At 38.6% G+C, this 23,529-nt stretch overlaps 1 pseudogene; it reads right to left on the bottom strand.

Annotated features, from left to right (window-relative positions):
* Positions 1-895: 895 nt before the first annotated feature.
* On the bottom strand, positions 896-15,966 carry LOC127415390 (tubulin alpha chain-like; annotated as a pseudogene).
* Between the last annotated feature and the right edge of the window lie 7,563 nt (positions 15,967-23,529).

Genomic DNA, 23,529 nt, shown 5'->3' with positions numbered 1-23,529 from the left:
CCCACAACCACCATTTTGAAAGTGGCGAGTCTTCTGCATGCACAACACAGATGACAAACATTTAGATGTTTAGTACACATTGCACAGCATACTGCAGCCCACAATGGAATGCACGTCACTTAATCTTCCACTTAAGTGTGATGAACTTCGTATTTAAATTGACTCACTATTTGCTCAGACTGCCAAGTTTACAACTTATTTTAAAAGGCAATGGATAGATGCAACAATACAACCTTCTACAGACAAGTTAGTTTCTCAGACTTGACAAAAGCATAACGCAACTGAAATACTTGGCAAACCCAGATGGGGCAATCACCACATACAACTTGCTTAGTTTTATATAGTAAAGTGTAAAAATTTACTTTGCCACATTTAACAATAGAAAGCTCCACATTCTATCAATTTAGGATCAAGAAATTGTGGAGATACGGTAAGTTACCATTTGACATTGTCAGTTTCACATGACAAGTGTCAAAGCAACTTCAGTTCTAAAAACTGAAACCATGCTGAAGCTTAGAGGTGGCAGATGCATACACTGAAATAACCTGAAACAGTGTGCAGAGATCTTATGGTTTACAAATAATGACAGATTTAAAAACATCCAGGTACCAAGTATTTCACGTTTGAAAGTCATAAGCCAAATGACACCTGAACACAAGACTAGAATTGGAGTTTAAGCTGGTCAAATGCAGCGAGGCCGAGAACTGCCACAATCTACAGATGGATTTAAAAATCTGTGTACACTAAAGTTATGAAGGAATAACCTAGTCAAAAGCCCAAGATGTCACATGTGTCAATTTATCAAGTTATAAGGGTCAACACCAAAATGTTCTCATCTTCAATACTCTTCCTAATCTTGAGTGGAATCAGCACAAGCCTCTGCAGCAAAGTCCTCTCACGCCTCTAAGTATTCTCCCTCCATCCCTTCACCCACATACCAATGTGCAAAAACCCTTTTGGCATACATTAGGTCAAACTTGTGGTCCAGGTGGCTCCAAGCTTCTATGATTGCTGGGTTGCTCAACATGCAGACAGCTCTCTGCACCTTGGCCGGATCACCTCTTGGTACAACAGTTGGCGGCTGATAGTTGATGCAAACCTTAAACCCTGTGGGACACCAGTCTACAAACTGGATGGAGCATTGAGTCTTGATGCTGGCAATGGTGTTAACATCTTTTAGCACCACATAACAGCAGACAGCAAGCCATGAATTTGCTATGGCGAGGGTCACACATCATCTGGTTTGCCGGCTCAAAACAGGCATTGGTGATCTCAGGTACGGATAGTTGCTCATAGTACGCCTTCTCTGCGGAGATGAGTAGATGACCAGTGGGAAGTAGATACGAGGGTATGGGACCAGGTTGGTCCTGAACTCCGTGAGGTCCACGTTCAGAGCTCCATCAAACTGCAGAGATGCAGTGACAGGGGACGCAATCTGGGCAATGAGCCAGTTCAAGTTGGTGTAGGACAGGTGCTCGATATAAAGACCTTACATATGTCAAATATGGCTTCGTTATCCACCATGAAAGAACAGTCAGAGTGCTAGTGTTGTGCGAGTCGCACGAATCGAATTGTAGGGCTCCACCACAGCGGTGCTCACCTGTGGGGCAGGATACACAGAACTCAAACTTTGACTTCTTACCATTAAGAACACATGTAGAACCAGAGCCTGTTCCTCCACCAAAACTGTAGAAGATCAGGAAGCCCTGCAAACCAGTGCACTGATCTGCCTAGCGGAAACAGCAGAAAACTGTTCAAAATGTAGCCAATAATTGTGCAAGATACTTGTGAATGTCACTGAACTCACCATTTTGCACATACAGTCTAGAATGGAGTCTGATTTCTTTATCAATGGTATAGTGACCTCATGCGTAACTATTGGCTGCATCCTCCTTGCCACTGATAAGCTGTTCAGGGTGGCAAAGTGGTCAATACAATCCATTACGGATCTCATCTACAAATACAGCATTATAAATCAGAAGAAACTCAATGCTCCAGAAATCTACAGTTTTTACACAGTTGTACCTTTAGTGGTACAATAGCTTGTCACAGAGACAGTACTCTTAAGGTATACCTACTATATTCATTACACCTTAAGGTACAAAACACATTTAAACTGACGTGCAAGTATCATGGGTGTACCTTTGTGGGTATTTCCCACAGACAAGTTGATGTACCCCAATATTTGCACACACAAAAAAAACTAAAGTTCTTGAGTGTGAAGGATATAGAACTGAGAAATATAGTCAAGTGTAGAACTAGGAGAAGTTAAAGTCTTACCAACAACAGTCAGCTCCAGGTCAATGAATATGGCTCGGAGGAATGTACTTCCCTACACCAGTTTCACGAAAGAAAGTGCTAAACCCCCCCCCCAACCAATGAGCTGCTGTTATTAATGCTGGTTCCATCTGGTTAGAAGCCATGCTCCAGACAGTACAGCTCCCAGCAGGAGTTTTCCATCTGGACTCCTGCTTGACCAATGTGTACAGAAATACACTCCCTTTGAAAACCGGGAAAACATGCATGATCACACTTGCAGAAGGAAACATGCTTCAAATCCCATTTAAAATGTATTTGAAGACTCAGGCTCACCATTGTAATCAAATACCACAAACAGGAACAAAAGCTGAGCCTTCAAATCCTAAAATCACAGCTATTACAACAGACAACCTAAACTTTATTGACTAGTTAATGACATACTTCAAAAACCTCTACCAAACTACACACCTGGGCCTACTTTATAAGGCTGTCTATTACATCAGTAGGGTGTGGCTTTTAATTAACCACTTACCCTCCTGGAATCATAATGAAACAGCATAAATAAGTGTAATTAGCCCTGGTGATTTTGATGTCAATGTGGTTTGATCCTAAGGGGAAAATCAAAAAACAAGCATGAAATGACATTGAAATATGTTTCATACCCTAAATATTAACTTTAATCTGAGTCTTTGTGAGATTCAAAATGTCATGAAGTGTGTTGCTCACTCAGCGAACATGTCCAAAGACATAATATTTTGTATAATATATTAAAACATCTGGTGCAAATATTAGTCTAATGCTATTGTACATAAGAAAAAAAGAGCATAAAGGAATATTTTGTTTCTCTGATCAGTATTATGAGAAGGAACTTGTATCATAAACTCCAAATGTTTTAATGGTATTAATTTAAATGTAACTATATGTGAGTTTTGAACAAGCTCAAATGAACAAGAATTTAAAATTTGATTAAAATTCAGATTTGCAGACTGAACTGGCATGTGGGGGAAACCAGAATTATGGATGGCAGTGTGAATTGGGAAAATGTAACAGCAGAACACCCAATATGACAAATCAAGACCTCACCCCTCTTTTTAATGAAAACCAACAACAGTAACCACTAGAGAAAGGTAGTGCCTAGTTATTTCTTATTAAGATGACAGACCCATTTCCAGCCAATTCCACCATATTTAATTGTTTGCATGAGTTCAGTGTTATTTTATTTTGTATTTTTTTTATTATTATTATTATTTACATAGAGTACATGAAATAGCTGGTCTTTTTGGCTGAAAATAATATGCTTTCTTCCTGTTTGGGTTCCTTCAGTGAGCAGAATTACCACTGAACAGCCTTTTAACCACATATTCACTTGACCCCATCAAATATATGGAATGCTCCCATGCTTTTGTAATTTTCCAGCTCAAGCAGAACAGTTCTGCCAATCATAGTTTGGTAAGTCAGACATAGACAGCTGTTTGTTGGTGAGAGAGGGAAGGAAATATGAAGAAAGACGGCCATCTGTTGTCTCTGTGTACTGTAGACAGGGGTGTAGATTCCAGGGGGGATGGGGGAGAGGTAGCTCCCCCAATAATCAAAACAAGCAAGTACAGTTCAGATGATGTTTCTGGATATGAAATAACATATCTTCACACCATTAGACATCTATCAGTGTGTGAAGTCTGAATGGGAGATTTTAATATCTCATAACATCTGTTCTGTTTCATTTTAGGTATTATTCTCTCAAATGCCCAAAAAGGCTAAAATTGTGCAGTTGGGGAGGAGGGGTGTAAAGAGCCATGCTGTATCCCTGCCTATATCTGCATTTTTATTTTATTTTTTATTGCTGCAACACAGAAATAAAGATTTATTTGTGCAGCCCCCGCAAATTTCTTACCATCTGCACCTTTGAAGTGCTCATGTGAATTGTACTGCCGACAGATGAAAGCAGTCATAATATCCTCTGTCTGACCTTACCTGAACAGGTGTAGAGTGCCACAATCTTTCTAGAGATTACAATATCAAGAGTATTGATTGTTATTTTAAAAGTTTTATCAACAAAAATACTTCTCTCCTTTTGACTTTGGCTTCTAAAATAATGCCACTGACAAATGTTCCCATATGGTTGTGGGCAAGATTTTGTAGGTTGCACGGTTTGATTGTCTCTCAACAGCCTGGCCTTATCTTTCCTGGGGAAATCTTTAAATCTCAAGTGACTGGTGTGTGGTGTTGATGGAAGGTTTACAGGCTGAGCTGTGACCAATCCTGTTCCACTTTCTGTTCCAGTGTTTTCTCAGTTGATTAAATGTTTGGGATGTTTTGCACGGATCCACATCTGAGGCCACGTCCACACTGATACGTTCTCAATGAAAATTCATTGATTTTGCTACATATATTCCTCTCAAGTGCAGAGGTTTGCACAGAGATTCCTATATGTGCCATCATATCTTTTGTAGTTTATATGAATAAAATCCAAACAATATTGCTAGTGTTTACATTATAGTTATTTTAAACTTACTGTTACTTACACTAACTGTTATATTTAGTAAACCATTTAAATAACTGACTTTGATGTGGCACTTGGACAGCTTTTATTTTCTTTCAAGTGTATTCCTTGAACTGGTGAATGGGACTGAATTCAGATTTGATTTAGGAGTCTATATTTTGAGTAGAGATTGCTGAATCTGCAACCTAGAGTAGAGTATTGCAACTGTGCTTCAGTGAACAGCAGCATGCCTACCTACACTTTCATTAAGCAATGCTGTTTGGCTCCTCTTTTAACTCCCAAGACTTGTTTGGCTTGGAGTCATACAGCTTGATGGCAGTGCACCTCAGCCGGAGGAAAAACAATAGAGATTCTTCACTTACCAAAGGAGCACACCTGCAGTGAGCAAAGAGCTGATGTAAAAAAAAGTCTGTTGAGACAAAGAACTTTGTTACTGTACATGCAGAGCAGTGCAATACATACTCGAACAATGTAGGATCAGCATTTTGGGCCTCATTTGTTACCAGGGAAACAATTGTGCCATCTCAAGTGAGTACTTGGACTGTGCTCAGAAAAACTGTATAAATTTGTACTGATGCTGAGTGGAACTCCACCAAGACGTTACTAGAGGATTATTTCAAGCTATTAATGGATTCAGTGAGCCCCTGTGTCCTCAGGCCTGTGCTGTGTGTTCAGAAGTGTTCCTCTTCTCTGAAGCCTTCAGAGCTCCCTTAATGTGATTATTTGTCAACATGCAAAATATTGCATACAATAACAGTCACTGAAATGCACAGACACTGAAGAGCTGTAATAGCTATGGAAAGCACCATTGTCAGGATCAAAAGCATGCCAAAGAAGACCAAACATCTTTGTGTTTCTCAATACGACTTCTAGGGAGACCCTGCACTGTACATTTTGAATGTTTCCCTAATCTAACATAACTGATTTACTTATCAGAGACTTCATAGTGTGTTATAAAATTTTACATTTATTTACATTACATTGGAACTACTTATGCATGACTTGATTTGTCAGATTAGTGGTACCCCTTAAATGTGTGGTGCCGTAGGGCTCCCATGAGCAGAATTGAGAATCTTATTAATCACACAGCCCAGCTCTTCTTGCTCTCTGGTAAATATAAACCCCCTGCGCAAACCAAGTAAACAAAATACACTTTTTACAGTAGCTCAATTGTTGTAGCATGGGGATGACATGGCAATGGCAAGGTCATGGGTTTGATTCCCAGGAAATTCACTTACTGATAAAGCATTTAGCTTGAATATTCCGTAAGTTGGTTTGGATAAAAGCACGTGTCAAATGCATGAATTTACAGTAAATAAATGCAATAAACATCGTTCTCTCCACAAATTCTTCTGTAGTAATTGAGATGATACTTTACATTTTCAATATTTCTGCAATTAAAGGGATAATTCACCCAAAAATAAAAATTCTCTCATCATTTACTCAACTTCATGCCATCCCAGATGTGTGACTTTCTTTCTTCTGCAGAATACAAATGAAGATTTTGAGAAGAATATCTCAGCTCTGTTGGTCCATACATTGCAAGTGAATGGGTAGGTGTGGTTAAGAAACAGATCAATATTTAAATCCCTTTTTACTATAAATCTCCACTTTCACTTTCATATCTGAAAGTCACCTGTGGTGCCTGTTTGGAAAGAGATTTATAGTAAAAAAAATAAATAAAAAAAAAGGACTTAAATATTGATCTGTTTCTCACCTGCATCTATCATATCGCTTTTGAAGATATGGATTTAACCACTGGAGTAATATGGATTATTTTATGCTGCCTTTATATGATTTTTTGAGCTTCAAAGTTTTAGCCAACATTCACTTGCATTGTCTGGACCTACAGAGCTGAAATATTCTTCTAAAAATCTTCTTTGTGCTCAGCATAAGAAAGAAAGTCATACATATCTGGGATGACATGAGGGTGAGTAAATGATGAAAGAATTTTAATTATTGGGTGATCTATCTCTTTAAGTTCAATTCTCAACATCAATTCCACCTAGAAACTAATTGAAAAATATACACTGTAGGTTGTATATGCTTCTGACATCATTGGTCTCAAGGACAATTTCAAACCTTTTCATCTTCAGTGTCATCTCACCTAGTAAATATAGCCTTCAGGTCACAGCATAATACTTCTGGAGTTGTGTCTTATGTGAGTTATAAATAACATACTTTCCTCCAGAGGAGGCTGAGGCTCAAATAGTTCTCCCACTCTCTTCCTTAAACAGCGAATGTATACTACACCCAAGCAAAATTATACTGCAAGAGTGGGAAAACACCCCAGCCATCTCATTCCATCTCAGTCACCTTTGTCATGACCGCATCCACCTAGCCTGAAATTTAAAAATCTCCGGTAAAGCATTTGTCTTTTTTATGAAGTTTAAGAAAGAAAGATGGCTTCAAATAAGATAAATTATTCTGTTTTAGTAGATCAGGCAAAAACGGAGGTGCTAGGCTCAGTCAGACATGCTTTAGAGTCAAGTCATTTTTATTTGTATAGCGCTTTTCACAACACACATCATTACACACTTTACAGAAAATCATGCATTAACAGAACATGAAAACTGCAATATTTATGAAGTCTTAGAGTCATCATTGTGTAGTTTGATTAAATATGATTGTAATTTGTGTATAAAAATAAATAATTAAATCATAATTGTATTTAGAACCCCAGTGAGCAAGCCAAAGGCGACTGTGGCAAGGAATACAAAACTCCATAAGATGTTGGTTAATGGAGATTTTGTATGAAATGTAAGATTAATGACTAATGTCTTTGAAGTCCATCCTGGATTAACTGCAGAAGTTCACATAGACCAAGTCTCCTGCAGAGAAATAGAGAAGGACATTAATTAAACAAATCTCACACTTTTCACAGTATTATGATAAAGAATGACCCTGCATAGATTTTTTTCCGGCTGTATTTTTATGGAGTGTGAAGTCTGCTGTCTCCACCCATCAGCAGACCAAGGCAGTGTTCTCATTATCGTTTTATGAGGCCCAGGGTGCTATAAGAGCAAAGAGCTAGTGTTAGAAGCCAGATGCTATCTAAAGATGTTCATTTCACACAGAATCTAATACAATAAATGTAAAAAATTACAGATCAGAATGAGTCAGAGAAAAGATAATGTCATTTCACCATCACTTGCTTCACAAAGCAGATTTGTAAAAATAATGATCGTTTACAAACAGGTCTCCTGAACACTCCCCAAATCTGACATTGGTCAGACAGACAGTACCAACCACAAACTCACGCCATTGGTTGAGCCAATGTTGCTATGGCCGCAGCATCACAAATAGACCACCGACACCACACTTTTTGGTAGATCATGTCTGCAGTTTATTAAATATGGGACAGAAAACACACACACATACACATCCTCAATCTTGTAGTCTCTCAGGCTACTTCTATCAAGTCTCAGACCGTTCCAACATTTACCAATAAAATTATCTTACTCCTTAAACAGTGTCTCTTGCCATTCACTTTCAATAACCAAATATCACAGATGTACACAAACATTGTGTACATGTTTGTGTACACAATTGTATATATATATATATATATATATATATATATATATATATATATATATATATATATATATATATAAAACATTTTATTTTGAACATTTTATTTATATTGAATATATTTGACATTTAACACACACACAGTTCATACTCAATGTGAAATATTCCATATAAATAAAATTATATAAAATATTTCTTCCCCCTTTAACATTTTAAATGCTTGATAAATTTGTAGCTATAATGCACATATGGCTACAAACACATACACTATATTGCCAAAAGTATTCGCTCACCCATCCAAATAATTGAATTCAGGTGTTCCAATCACTTCCATGGCCACAGGTGTATAAAATGAAGCACCTAGGCATGCAGACTGCTGCTACAAACATTTGTGAAAGAATGGGCCGCTCTCAGGAGCTCAGTGAATTCCAGCGTGGTACTGTGATAGGATGCCACCTGTGCAACAAGTCCAGTCGTGAAATTTCCTCATTACTAAATATTCCACAGTCAACTGTCAGTGGTATTATAACAAAGTGGAAGCGATTGGGAATGACAGCAACTCAGCCACGAAGTGGTAGGCCACGTAAAATGACAGAGCGGGGTCAGCGGATGCTGAGGCGCATAGTGCGCAGAGGTCGCCAACTTTCTGCAGAGTCAATCGCTACAGACCTCCAAAGTTCATGTGGCCTTCAGATTAGCTCAAGAACAGTGCGTAGAGAGCTTCATGGAATGGGTTTCCATGGCCGAGCAGCTGCATCCAAGCCATACATCACCAAGTGCAATGCAAAGCGTCGGATGCAGTGGTGTAAAGCACGCCGCCACTGGACTCTAGAGTAGTGGAGACGCGTTCTCTGGAGTGACGAATCACGCTTCTCCATCTGGCAATCTGATGGACGAGTCTGGGTTTGGCGGTTGCCAGGAGAACGGTACTTGTCTGACTGCATTGTGCCAACTGTGAAGTTTGGTGGAGGGGGGATTATGGTGTGGGGTTGTTTTTCAGGAGCTGGGCTTGGCCCCTTAGTTCCAGTGAAAGGAACTCTGAATGCTTCAGCATACCAAGAGATTTTGGACAATTCCATGCTCCCAACTTTGTGGGAACAGTTTGGGGATGGCCCCTTCCTGTTCCAACATGACTGCGCACCAGTGCACAAAGCAAGGTCCATAAAGACATGGATGAGCGAGTTTGGTGTGGAAGAACTTGACTGGCCTGCACAGAGTCCTGACCTCAACCCGATAGAGCACCTTTGGGATGAATTAGAGCGAAGACTGCGAGCCAGGCCTTCTCGTCCAACATCAGTGTCTGACCTCACAAATGCGCTTCTGGAAGAATGGTCAAAAATTCCCATAAACACACTCCTAAACCTTGTGGAAAGCCTTCCCAGAAGAGTTGAAGCTGTTATAGCTGCAAAGGGTGGGCTGACGTCATATTAAACCCTATGGATTAAGAATGGGATGTCACTTAAGTTCATATGCGTCTAAAGGCAGATGAGCAAATACTTTTGGCAATATAGTGTATTTCTTGAGCAAAAAACTAAATACACTCATGTTCACTCAACTGCATGACGTTTTCTTAAGCTTAATCCACCAATTTTTTAATTTTTAAAGCCATTTGATTTGAATAAGAAAAACACGTTTAAATGTGAATGCGAGTGGCAACATCAACGGAACCCATTAACAGTTCATTAAAATAAAACTACAGACGCAAGGTTTATTTCTATTTCTTTTGCCCCAAACGTACTTCTCTGTCTGCTCCTATGAATGTAACATCATAAGAAAGTGTTTCACTGCTGTTCAAATGCTCTTTGGATCACATAATTTATATGTATAAATGTTTTTCAGTAATGACTCAAAACTTCATTTAATTTGTCATAGTTTTACTCTTTAAAGCAGACATCGGTGACAACATACTGTACCTGTCTCTCTCAAGTCTAAGGCAGTCTTGAGAGCAGGACGGGATTGGTCAAACAGACGATAATTGTCAATGACATCACTCAAATGTAAAACAACAGATTTTATTAAAAACAAAAATGTACCATTTTCCCATCTGGTTAGATAATACTATATTTGCACAGAATATGAAAAACCATAAACAATTTATACCTTAAACATTATATTACCAGCTAAGAATATATGACAATACAAGTGAAAACAAAGGAGACAGGAAACTGAAAACAGTCAAATAATGGAACACTTCCGTGTTCAGGAAAAAGGTGGATAAAATACCTGGAGAGAGCTATCCATTAGCATCCCCATTCATCTCTATGACTGTGCTCAGCTAGTGCAGGGTTCCCAGAAAGAGAGCGAAATGGAGGCTGCCATCTTTGCTAATGGGCACTCAGTTCCAGCATCGGGTGTCAAGTGACTGATCAGTCGTCAATGGGAATAGATAGGGAAAAATAGAAATCAATTTCATGCTTTTAAGAGCCCTTCAAAAACAATCCATCACCGGATGACAATGCGCTATAATGTAATGAAATAAATTTAAATAGTACTAGGAAATGTTTTTATTTCGTCATAAAACATGGTTACTTTTGAATGGCTGTCTATGGAGAAACATGCTTTTTGCCATCGGGTGGTGTAGTTCCAGCATCTGCCAGCAGGTGCTAACAGGGACCTGCTACCCAGCCAATTCCTGACCCCATGAGTGTGATCCACCATTCAGGAAACCACGGCCAACGCAACTCGTGAAGCATGCCTCAGTATGACCGCACGCTCCCATGACACACTGTGAATGGCATAATGGGTGCTTCTCATTTTCTAAATTGTGCATCCTCGTTTCCTCACTCCTCTGTCCATGACCCAGAAACCGATCAAAGTCTGGCATCATGGAGGATGTAGGACTTCTCTAAATGACTTCTCTGAGTGGGAAAAATACTTCCAGAACCAGGGGTGTATTAAGGTACCTCTGGGCCAGGGCCGTTTCTAGGCATAGGCGAACTAGGCGGTCACCTAGGGAGGGTGCCAAAGAGGAGGCCTCTGCCATACCACCCCCCTCCCCCTCTCTTTTATGCGCCGATAACTTCTGCCGTAAGCCCTAAATAGCTAAAAACTTTACCCACTGGTATGAGTTTAGGGTGGGACTATCTGTTTCTTTGGCCAGTGTCAGATAGGTGGAGAGTTCTGAAAAGCTGTTTGAAAACAAGCGTTATTTTTGCAATTTCGTTTGGTGGTGATAGTGGCATAGAAATCATACACTTCAGCTTCAACAGTGAGGGAGTCTTAATTCTGAAAATGCTTGTAACCTTGCAGATAGATTAATGTGTCAACTGAAATTGTAAAATCAAAAATGTCCAAAAGGTAATCAACTGAATGTAAAAAATACATTTCTTTGAAGATCCGTAACAGTTTACATTCTGCTGTGGTCAGGGTTGGGAGGGTTACTTTTGAAATGTATTCCACTACAGATTACATGCTGTAAAATTTAATTTGTAACGTATTCCATTAGATTACTCAAGGTCAGTAACGTATTCTAAATACTTTGGATTACTTCTTCAGCACTGGTAGATTTCACTTGTTTTGACTATAAAAACTCTGCCAGTACAGTAAGACAAAATACATATGTTAAAAATACATTCTCTGAAAAACCTAAATATCTTATTGTGGCATTCCCAAATAGAGGGAAACTTGAATCAGAATTAAGATAAATCTGACTACACCACCCTGGAGGAGAGCCAGGGAAATACTCCCAATAAGGACACACAGGTAAGTCTTACCAGTTGAAGGCAAAGAAATGAGAAAGTGAGACCTGAGTATCAGTACAAAAAATATATTTTATTATAACACTTCAACATCATTAAAAACTTGATATCATATAAATATAGATTCTCTCTCCCATAAAGCACAATAAGACATTTTAAAACTACCAATTCTCCAGGGCCAGGCTTCACGGGAACAAGGCAGGCCAGCCACCCTTCGGGAGGTCATCCAAACCCACCTTAATTCACACCAAAGTGTCAAACACCACACGCACCATAAGGAAGTTGTGTCAGCACTCAACACACTGTGAAGCACACCACCAAGTGAAGGCAGCTAGCCTCCCCTGTTCCCCACTGAGACCACACTGGCTCCTGGAGAAAGAAGAGACAAATTAACCCAAGGTTACACAAAGACACTAAACATTAATCAAAACAGAAAACAAAATAAATTTACATACACAATGATGGAGTGGCTATAGCACTCAGGCCCACTGACACCACCACCTACAGCGGAGGCAGTTAAACAGCACCTGAGTAATGCCAGAATGAATGTTGGCAGTAGAGGAAATAAAAATCATAAACACTATACAATAGAACAATATGACAGAGCAACAACATACACCACATCAATAATAAAGGGACAGTGCAGGAAAACTGACCTGAAACAGGTTTGAGGCTGAGAAATGCACTAATTTAGCAAACAGTCTCACTACGTATAGTCACAAAACAAATAGTAATAATAAACCTGAAATAAAAAAACAAATAAACAGAAATAGTAAACATAAATTGACACTGTAACAATGAAAACAAATAGACAATACAAAGAAATCATAAACAAAACAAAGTGAAGCTGATATGCAGACAGCGAACGCGAGGCTCATAAACAGACAGCCCAAGCGAGCCACGAAGCAAAACAGCAGCAACAAATGCCCATAAGCAAAACAGCAGCGGTGTCACATGTAGCGTTTTCAGCTAGGGATGTGTCTTAAAGATTGGGATGTTCAACTCCCCACACTTACCTTAACAAAAAGACCCGAGAGTTAAACTACATCTACCAAGCCCCAATGTGCAAAAGGGAGAGTCGTACTTACAATTGGGTTGAACAAACACCAGACACAAAGTGGTATGGTTACCCACAACAGGTACCGCGGCTCAGTATTCCAGCCATCATTCAACCACCTACTAATGTTGCTGTTACTGCAAACATAATACAATAAATACCCCCACAACATGTGACCTAGAAATTTAAGATAAATAAAACATACCTGAAAGTGTCCTCCGCCGCCAACTCGCCACAATGCACACACCACCGGCTCCACTCTAATCAAACTGTACATAAGCATATTAGCCTTGAGAGGTTCACATCATTACACCGTGAGCAAAGCCTCAACGTACCGTACCGTACCGTACCGTACCGTACCGTACGGGAACGCCAGTGAGCGAGTAACCCAGAAACACCCGTCAAAATAAGGGTCCTTAAATAGTATGGTAGCTCCCACCTCATTGGTCTGCCAAAGCCATACCCCAAACAGGGCTAATAGGAGGGTTAATCCCTTATCCTGCCACATTATGCAGTGTTGTTTCTAAAACAAGATCAATCAAATTGTGTTTTTAGGATTTTTAGATATTTTTACAGGAAAACAATACAAAAATTATCATCAAGAATATGATTTTTTGTCCTAATATCAAAGATCTTACTAGAAAAAAAAATTATGATCCAACGTGAATTTTCTTGATAATCATGCCTGGTAACATGTGCATGTAAAATGGCTAGAAATAGCATTTTAGCTTAGCGAAAAGCTGACAATTTACACAAGGTTCATTTCTATTTCTTCTGCTCCAAACTTGCTTCAAGCTTACTTCTCTGTCTGCTCGTATGAATGTTATATGTCATAAGAAAGTGTTTCACTGCTGTTCAAATGCTCTTTGGATCGCATCACTTATATGTATAAATGTTTTTTATCTAAAAGGACTAAATATTAAATGAAACAAATGACAATAAAATGCAAAGAAATCTCTTCAGTAATCAAAATACTTTTTGAATGTAACTGTATTCTAATTACCAATTATTTAAACTGTAACTATAGTGGAATACAGTTACTTATATTTTGTATTTTAAATACGTAATCCCATTACATGTATTTCGTTACTCCCCAACCCTGGCTGTGGTGCAGTTACTCTTTTCCTGAGATAGCATTTTGACTGGCCTATTGGTGCAGAAAGCAGTGTTTTTGTGACAGCTGTTGAGATGAGAAATGAAAAGCCTGGGAACAGAGAGGAACACTTGTCTAATCACATCTGATGAGCGTATATTATACTCAAGAGGGAGTACCAGTAAATGACATATTCAAAACAAAACAAACAAACAGAAAAGAAGAAGAAGAAAAAAAAAACGTATTACATACATAAAAAAAAAAAAATCAAATAATAAAATATTAATAATGATAATAACAATAATAATGAGCATACAGGTAAGTGCACAAAATGTAAAGAAAAGTAACTACAGAGAATAATGAATAACAGTAAATTAAACTGACACTTTAAGTATTTAGTGAGGGGTCACCTTCTCTCCCTCAGATCATGACAAGAGAACATATACTCTGCTGCTAAATCTATACATTCAACCTTCTCTCCTAAAACATATGAAAGTTTCTCCATATTTCTCAATCTGCTGAATTCAGGCAGTATCTGTCCTATGAGTTTAAAATATGTGTGTCAGATGGCCTCATATTTACTGCACTCAGTGAGGAAGTGAATTTCATCCTCTATGACTCTTTGAGTGCAGTGTGAAGACAGTCTGTTCTCTCTGGGTCTCCAGTTCTGCCTGTGCCATCCCGTCTCTACTGCCAGACTGTGCTCACTCACACGATACTTCATCAGAAGCTTCCTGTGATGGTAGTCTTTAATTATGGTCAGATATGATGCCAATTTATATTCTGTCTTAATTTTTTGGAAATAGGTTAATACATTTTTTTTTTCTTTGCCAATGATGAATATATTCTTCTTGAGTCGTGTTTTGTATTTGTTTTAATTTTGCCTGCCTGAACTGAATTTAGCTTGTACAAGCTATACATTTTGCTTGTACTTGTCCACTAAGGGGCACTCTTTGGGTGTGCTGCTCTGTGTATAAATGCACAGTGATGTGATTTTCTGGGGAGGAGTCTGATAGGTGGAACCAGAATTTCCTGACTCTCTTTTGAATGTCAGTCAAGAGAGGGAATCTGCCCAGTTCTGCCTGACAGCCCAGGTTGGAAGCACTTCTTTGAACTCCCAGGATGTTTATACAAAATTCGAGGTGAAAAGTTTCAATTGAAATTTTGTCCCAGGATTCATAATTTAGTTTATATTTGGGTCCCCAGATTTAACTGCCATACAGAAGGATTGGCTTGTCACAGTCTGTTTCCCCCATATTCTTCAAGGACTCTTATTTTGAAGTTTTTCCCTGCACTGCATTTCCCAGAATCCACTGCCTTCATCACTTCCAGCTGTTTCCAATCCTCCTCACCTGTCCTCCATTCCATCATTAGTCACTGTTTGTATAAATACCCTCTAGTTCGGTTCATCCTTTGTCAGTCCTTGAAGTGTTATGCTGAGTTAGTGAAGTGTTATGATTTATTGTTAGTTCCATGCTAGCGTTTGTTCTACTCCAGTGATTACTAGTGTTAAGATTTATTGTGTGTTTCCACTCCAGTAATTATTATTAAAGGATTTAAAGAATCTACTCCTAGACCCCAATGTTACAGAAGGCCTGACCAACAAAGAATACTGAATCACTTACCTGTTCCTCCTAACATCCTCCTCCACTCCAGTGACCCCTCTAATCCTCCTCTCCTACATGTCCAGACCCATAAGAGTCATGGAGCTGACTGGTTCATTTATGGATTTATTCAAGCAAGACTTTCCTCTCCTTGAATACACCGTCAAGTTCTGCCAACTCATTACTTCCACCACTATCTTGGACCCCAACCTCTGTGCCATCTAAGGTATGGGCTTAAACTTCCACCATTCCACAGCCCTTCCGCAAGTAGAGAATCTTCCCTTCTTAGAATACGTCTGAGCCACACTGAACCACCATTACCCCTTCTTGACACCTGCCACGGTCTTCAAGCCAGAGCCCAGCCTGTAAGAGCCTGTAGCCTCGACTGTACCAGAACCCAGCCAGCCATCTGTCTTGTCCCCAATGGTTCAAAAGCCAGAGTCCACCGCAGACTCTGAGCCCGTCGTGGAGTCTGACCAGGTGCGAGAGCCGGCACCTACGTCTGTCCCAGAGGGCATATTAGTGGAGTTTGAGGGCATTGAGTGGAGCCCCGCCCATGCTCCCGCCACTGTGGGTGAGCTGAGCCCAGTGCCTATTAAATTGATGTTTTTGAAATCTGTCCCATGAGTCTCCAGTCACCACTGATCCCATCCAGTTTCCAAGTCTCCACGTCTCTGCTGTTCCCGCCCATCCTCCCACTCCTCCCTCCTCTGCCAAGGCTACCCCCCCAGGCCTCCTGACCCAGTCCCTGCCCTGTGGCTGCCCCCCAGATCCATTTCCAGCCCTGAAGCCGCCTCCTGATCATCCTCCTTGAATCCTTCATCTTCTGTGTCACCCTACCCTCATCTGTTTTTGGGCGCCAGGAGTCACCCTTTGGGGGGGTAAATGTCATGGTCTGTCTCCCCCATATTCTTCAAGGACCCTTATTTTGAAGTTTTTCCCCTGCACTACATTTCCCAGAATCCATTGCCTTCATCACTTCCTGATTCCAATCCTCACCTGTCCTCCATTCCATTAGTAATTGTTTGTATAAATACCCTCTAGTTTTGTTCATCCTTTGTCAGTCCTTGAAGTGTTGAGTTTGTGAAGTGTTATGTTACGATTTATTGTTAGTTCCACTCCAGCGATTAAAGGATTTAAAGAATCTACTCCTGCGTCTCCTCTTCCACTCCTGGACCCCAACGTTACAGGGTTTGATGACACTATCAAATATGTTCAGCCACGGGGTGTTAAATTGTAATATTTCTTACACTGTAAAATGCCCTATGATCCTTGTCTGTTAGGTCCTTTACAGCCATGTCAAATTGTTCAAAATCTGAGATTGTCAGACCTAAATAATTGTAACTTGTAACATGGCTAAGAATTTCTCCCCAAATGTAAAAACTTTTATTTTTTTATTTTTTTTTTTGTATTTAAGATTCTTTCTTTTTGAGAAATTATGACTTGTCCATGTTATTGTTAAGGCCCAGTTACTACAGTAATTTTCTAGAATTGAGAGGCTTTCACATAATTCCTCTTTAGTACGTGAGAGCAGCAGTAGGTCGTCTGCTTACAGAAGACATTTGATTTCTCTGTCCTCTAGATTGAGTCCATGGCTCAAAGTTTTGAAGCATTGTGGCCAATTCATTGATATTAAAGCTGCAGCCTAAGCCCAACTTCCTTATTCTGGCTGAGATATTCATTCCTTTTATTTTAATGCAGCATTTGTTGTCTTGGTCCTTTAATTAGATCATAAACTTTTCCTCCTATTCCACTCTGAATCAGTTTTAGGTAGAGTCTGTTATGCCAAACTGAATCAAAGGCTTTTTTTATTTTTTAGATCAATGAAGCAACCAAATATATTTCCTTGTTTTGTTTGGTGGACATGTTTGTGTATATGTGTGTAGATATCAGTTGTTCTCTGTTTTGGCATTAATCCAACTTGACAGTAGTTTAAAATCTTTTGTTCTTGGAGATAGTGGACTAATCTGTCATTCATTATACAACAGAATAGTTTGCCAAGGTTGCTGCTCAATGAAATGCCCCTATAGTTGTTTGGGTTAAATGTGTCTCCTTGTTAAAAGATTGGGGTGATTTGATTTTCTTTCCAATTCTCAGGAAAATGTCCTGATTTTAAGAGAAAATTGAATAATTTGAGAATGGCCTCGTTCAGTTTGGTGCTGCCATGTTTCAACATCTCATTGCAAATTCCATCTGAGCCACAATCTTTTTTTTTTTTTTTTTTGAGGGATTTGATTTTAGAGTTCCTTTAGTGATATGGGGGTGTCCAAATTATTTAATTGACCCTTTATTGTGTATTCTAGTTGTAGTTGACAGGTCATATTTTTTTGGGTGGAGTTTAGTTCACTTTGTGTATAAAGGTTTCCATAATGTTCTGTTTGACAAATGAGTTCCTTTTTCATTTTATTCCAAATATGTGTTCTCCCTTTTTAAACAGGCTGAATGTAATGGAAAAGATGTTCTTTAAACCAAACTACAATTCCTCCTGAATCTCTTCCATTTTTAACATTAGGGTGTTTCACTGATAGTATACAGAATTCTCTGTAGTTTGAAGGAGTGTAGGTTTTACACTCTAATCGACATGTTTCAAATAATAATATAGTAATCTCTCTTTCTCTCTCTCTCTGTTAATTTCAAAGTACTTTATTGGCATAATTACTTTGCATACAATATTGCCTTAGCCACACTGCACAAAGAACAGTCTCTCTTTCTCTCCCTCTCTGTGGCTTTCTCATATCAAATCAGACTTGAGGCAAAGTTAATGCGTTGCCACTGACTAAATGCATGACTGTTTGGAACATGTTTTTGTTTTGTTTGGTATAAATTGCTGTGTACTCACGGTCGTGAGACAGAATCATTAGCATTATAAAACTCATAAATATGCTTCGTTAGAACCATGTTCAGGTCTGCAGCTTTTTCCATTACAGTCTGAAAAGCACCACATGCGTTGTTTTGACCTTTGTGTTTGCTGATATGTAAAAACAGATGCAGATTTTTGTGTTAGACAGGTGAAGGGGGTCACCTTCAGCCAAACAACACAACCGTAAGAAGAAACACTATGTAAATATCACATTTAGTCACATGTGACTAAAATAAATCCATACATAATCCCTACACATTAAAAAATAGTTTGAAAGGTGGGATTCAGTCTGACCTAAAGCCCTGTTCTGTTCGTGGCATCATGGCATTGGAACTGACAGTTGCTAATGCAGTGTCCTGGCACAGTTTTGTTTAGCATGCCACAGTACCATGCACACCCCCATTACCACCTCCATAGTCTCATCAGATTCCCTGAATAAAATGGATAATAATAAGTCTGAATATGCATGGCAGTTATTGACTGCAGTGCTGGGAGACGAAATATGATATTGAACTTTTACTGAATCACAGTGAATTATTGACTTCTGTATTTTTAGTCAGCGGCCTATTTATAATTAATCAAATAATGACTGCCAATGTCTGACGCACTGAGCTCTGATGCAATTTCTGCTGGTTTAAATTCAGAGGTGTTAAACTTGAATCAATGAATGAATGAAAGAGAGAGAGACAGACAGACAGACAGATGGATGCTATGTTCCAAAACCTAGTGAATTGCCTCTGTAGGCAGAATCCACCAAACTCGGCACAGACCTTCATACTGTTCTGGAATAGTCGGTCCTATCAGTAACTTTCCTAACTGATAGGACTTACGGTTTTCACAGAGCAGACGATCAAAAATCAGAAAAATTCCATAGACTTACATTGTTGGGCCTTACAAACGGGCCAAGACTACTTAAAGTCCAACTGTCAAAACATTTAAATAAAAACTAGATAGATAATTTTTGCAAACTTTTATGTTGGCTTGACAAAGCCTTGTTTGCAAGTTTTAAATAGGCTAGTTTAAAAAATATATATATATATATTGTTTGACGGTTTTAGACACCATACAGTTAAAAAAAAAATACAGACAAAAAAATGTCAGACAGACAGATAGATAGATAGATAGACCTTTAAAGCAGATTAAAGGCCTTGTGTGAGTTTGTTTACATTTGAATTTTCAACAGTTCCACAATTGTTCCATTGGCTCATTTGAACATTCCTTCAATGCAAGTTTATGGGATTTTGGGGATTTTAGATCATCTGCTGTGGGAAAACCGAAAGTCTGATCAGTTAGAAAAGACAGAGAACACTATTTCAGAACAGTCTGAAGGTCTATACAGAGTTTGGTGGATGTGGCTTAAAAGCTATGGGAGGAGTTAGTTTAAAAATTTTGGTCTTTGTTTAGGGATTTTGAAAAAAAAAAATTGTAGAATACCAGTATGTTCAGTCTGTCTAATTGTGCTTCTTAGGATATCACATCATCCCTCTCGCGTTGCCTGTATTGAAATCAATTGTTAGTCGAGTTTCCTATGTGTATGATGAACAGAGTTGCTGGCTATAGAACCTTCTAAATTTGTCACTTTATGATCAGAGGTGGGTAATTACGCACTACATTTGGGGGAAAAATTACTTTCAATAGTAGCTTTAATGGTGGGTATTTACTCTTACTGATTTTTTCTAATGAAAAAATTTACTTTTACTTCGATACAAGGGGTGACGTTCCTGACGCTACATTATTGGTTTTGGGATGACAAAGTCACATTATCCATGCACTCAAGGTTTTAATAATAATAATAATAATCAGATCAGAAGTAACTTGCTTCTTGAGTGTTCTTTTAATTGGATGATTTATTACTCTAATTAATACTTCTACTTATATATATATATATATTTAGGTATTTTTGAGTAAATAGTTTGGCTGCTCTACCCACCTCTGCTTATGAGGTTTCATTCCAACTAAGCAGCGAGACAACTCACTAGGTTTTGCAACAGAGCTAGAGAGAGGCGTTGTGGCTGCTGCATTAGCAGTCTTGTTCCAACCTGATCTCATGAGAATTCGTCAAAATATACGAGGTGGTGAATTTTTATTTATTCTATTCGACTAGTTAATTTGTACGAAATAGTACAGGTTATACACCCACCAATTAAAGATGCTTCGCTCATGTCCTTGTAGTTCCCAGTGTGGCGTTTGTTCTGTGTTAATCCAAAACTGTGTTTTTGTAACTTTAACCCCTATCCAAAACCCATTCCTAAACCTAACGATGTAGTGTAACACCTAACCCTAACCAGAGCATAAACATAACCATGATATTAACGTTAAAAGGCCTAATGTGTAATATGAAAGAAAGCAACACTTCCAGGTTCCAAACGCTAGGTCTTGAAGCATACAGAGTATGATTGGTTGATGTATTAGTCATACGATTTGGTACTAATTCACCACCTTGTATTACTGTAACAAATTCTCATGAGACTATGTTTTCTTTTACACACAGTGAGTAGAGCACAAGAAAAGGGTGTGCCAGCCCCCATTACACTGCACTCTGGAGAGAATAATCCACTTCTATATGGATGCACAATTGCGTCAAATGAAGGTTCCATTCCTTTCCCTCAACCACACACTTACACAAAGGACACACTAATGTCATGTACTAAATGCAAGAGGACCATCCCACAGGGGGCTTCACTTTGCAACACTGGACTTCCTAGGCTTTAGTGGCATGGCCTCAAAGAGCATGGCATTCAATTCAGAACTGATATTGATTGATGGCAAACAATAAGAGGCATCCTGTCCAGGAATTAGGTGGTCTCTCAGACTTTTCTGTCTGACTTCATCGCCTGTCTCTGTGACAGAATACTAGCAACCAGTGTGTTGATATACAAACCCTAAGGCCTGTTTCACACTGTGTGCATAAGCTGTGCGTACAGTAAGTGAAGCAGTGCTTTCACTCTGACAGTGTTTCTGCTACATAACGGAGCTGCTGATACAGAAAACACGATTTCTGGGTTGCCAAATTTAGAATTTCTTTAAAATGGTTTAAATAAAATATAATGGTCTGTGTACCTACCAATGCATGTAGAACTGACAGATGTCTTTTTTAAATTTTTAGTCATGATCTATTTTTTTCTGATTAAAAAAGTTTATAGTGTATTTTTTTCTGTATTTTCTGATGAGTTCAGTGAGCTTGGTGCAGAAACAATTGGTTCTATACCGAAAGTCTATTTGCACCTATGCTGCACTTTAGCTTCGCAACACCAAGCTATTTATGCAGTGTGAATGATGAACTTGTGAATATACATGCCAAAATAAACAGGTGTTTTTTACACTTAAAAAAAATATGAATAATTTTTAATCAGTACTATGTCTTGTTTTCTGGCAAAAATGTATATCCTTGAAACAAGATAAATTTACTGTGAGAAGCAGAAGAAGATAGTAATATGCATTTTCAAAGCATCTTATATCATTACCAAATTAGCCATTTTTTTTTTTTTTTTTTTTAATATTGTTTGAAGCATAAATCTACTAAAGTGGATTATAAAATAAAACTAAATTTAATGAGTTTTATGCTTAAAACAAGAAAACAATACATTACATTTTGCAGTAGGCCCTATACATGCTGCTCTCGCATACAGTGTGAATGCTGTGACCTGTTTATATGGGCACCGAAATTAACGACTGCTTTCACGCCATTTTCATGTGCAGTGTAAAACAGGTCTAAAGCAAATAGTACAGAGTCAGTGAGATGGTTAAAATGGCACTGGATGAAGGTTCACGGGTCTTTTTAATGCTGCAGAGTGTTTTTGAGTACTGGAGGTCAAGAGCATGAGCGTGACCTGATTGCCCATTTCATTAAGTGCTCTTACACGGTTAAAAATATCCTCAGGTGTCTAAAACCGACGCGAGAGCAGGTAAAAGGTTGTAATGGGAAAGATCTAATGTCATATCCAATACAACTGCTCAGAAATGGTCTGTTTTCACCTGCTTTGTTCCAGGATGGGCACAGATAGCGGTTACATTATTCAACATACAAGAAAAGCTTCAGACCTGTATATTACATAATCTCTCTGGTGTCTTTGATCAGGGTTAGAGCTGTTCCATCATGAGAGGCAGAAAAGCAGAGAAGAATCCCCCTCCTCATATACTGTCACTGCTCTTTTTTTAAACAAATATGCGTGTAAACAATTTGTCATGAGAAAAAAGGTGCTCATTATTATTCCCAAAACAAATAGTTACAGCCACATTTGAATGTGTAACTATGTCACATAATATTGCAAATCTAGAAATAATTGCAAAGGGTCAAATAATATAATTTAAATAATATAATATAAGGATTGAATTCCCTCAAATATGTGCAAAATCATTCACTCTACTAAACACATTAGCTTAATATTAAATTCAGCACAGTTTGATTCCATCATCTGAAAGAATATCCTCCCATGCTTACTTTCTTTTTCATACTGATTGCCCATTTATCCCTATTCTCCACTCAGAAGGCTCCTCTGTGTGCTGTCTGACACTTAATTGCGCCCAGAGGGAAACTAGAATGGAGATAACTGGTTACAAATAGCCAGCAAGCTATATTGAGAACAAGCAAGTTCGTCAAATGTACTGTGATAAACATCCATTTATTATGTATATATACCATCTATTAACACAGAACAGATCTCACAAATATCACATGAACCTTTCTCTTTAGTTTTTTTTTTTTCCAAAATATGATCCTCAGGTGTGAACAATCCTCAGATGTTCAAAAGAAAATGGCCAGCTACAAACTAACAGCGACCACTCAGAACTTTTAAAACTCAGGTTTAAACTTGATTTCTTTGTCATTCCTTTAAAATATTCGTTGACCATTTTAACAAAATCTCCTGTTAAAAAAAGGGGCAAGCTAACTTCAATCCAAACCAGTTCACACCTGCTTATTTCC

The sequence above is a fragment of the Myxocyprinus asiaticus genome, chromosome 24 (genome assembly GCF_019703515.2).
Source record: "Myxocyprinus asiaticus isolate MX2 ecotype Aquarium Trade chromosome 24, UBuf_Myxa_2, whole genome shotgun sequence".
NCBI lineage: Eukaryota > Metazoa > Chordata > Actinopteri > Cypriniformes > Catostomidae > Myxocyprinus > Myxocyprinus asiaticus.
This window is presented reverse-complemented; position numbering and strand designations above follow the sequence as displayed.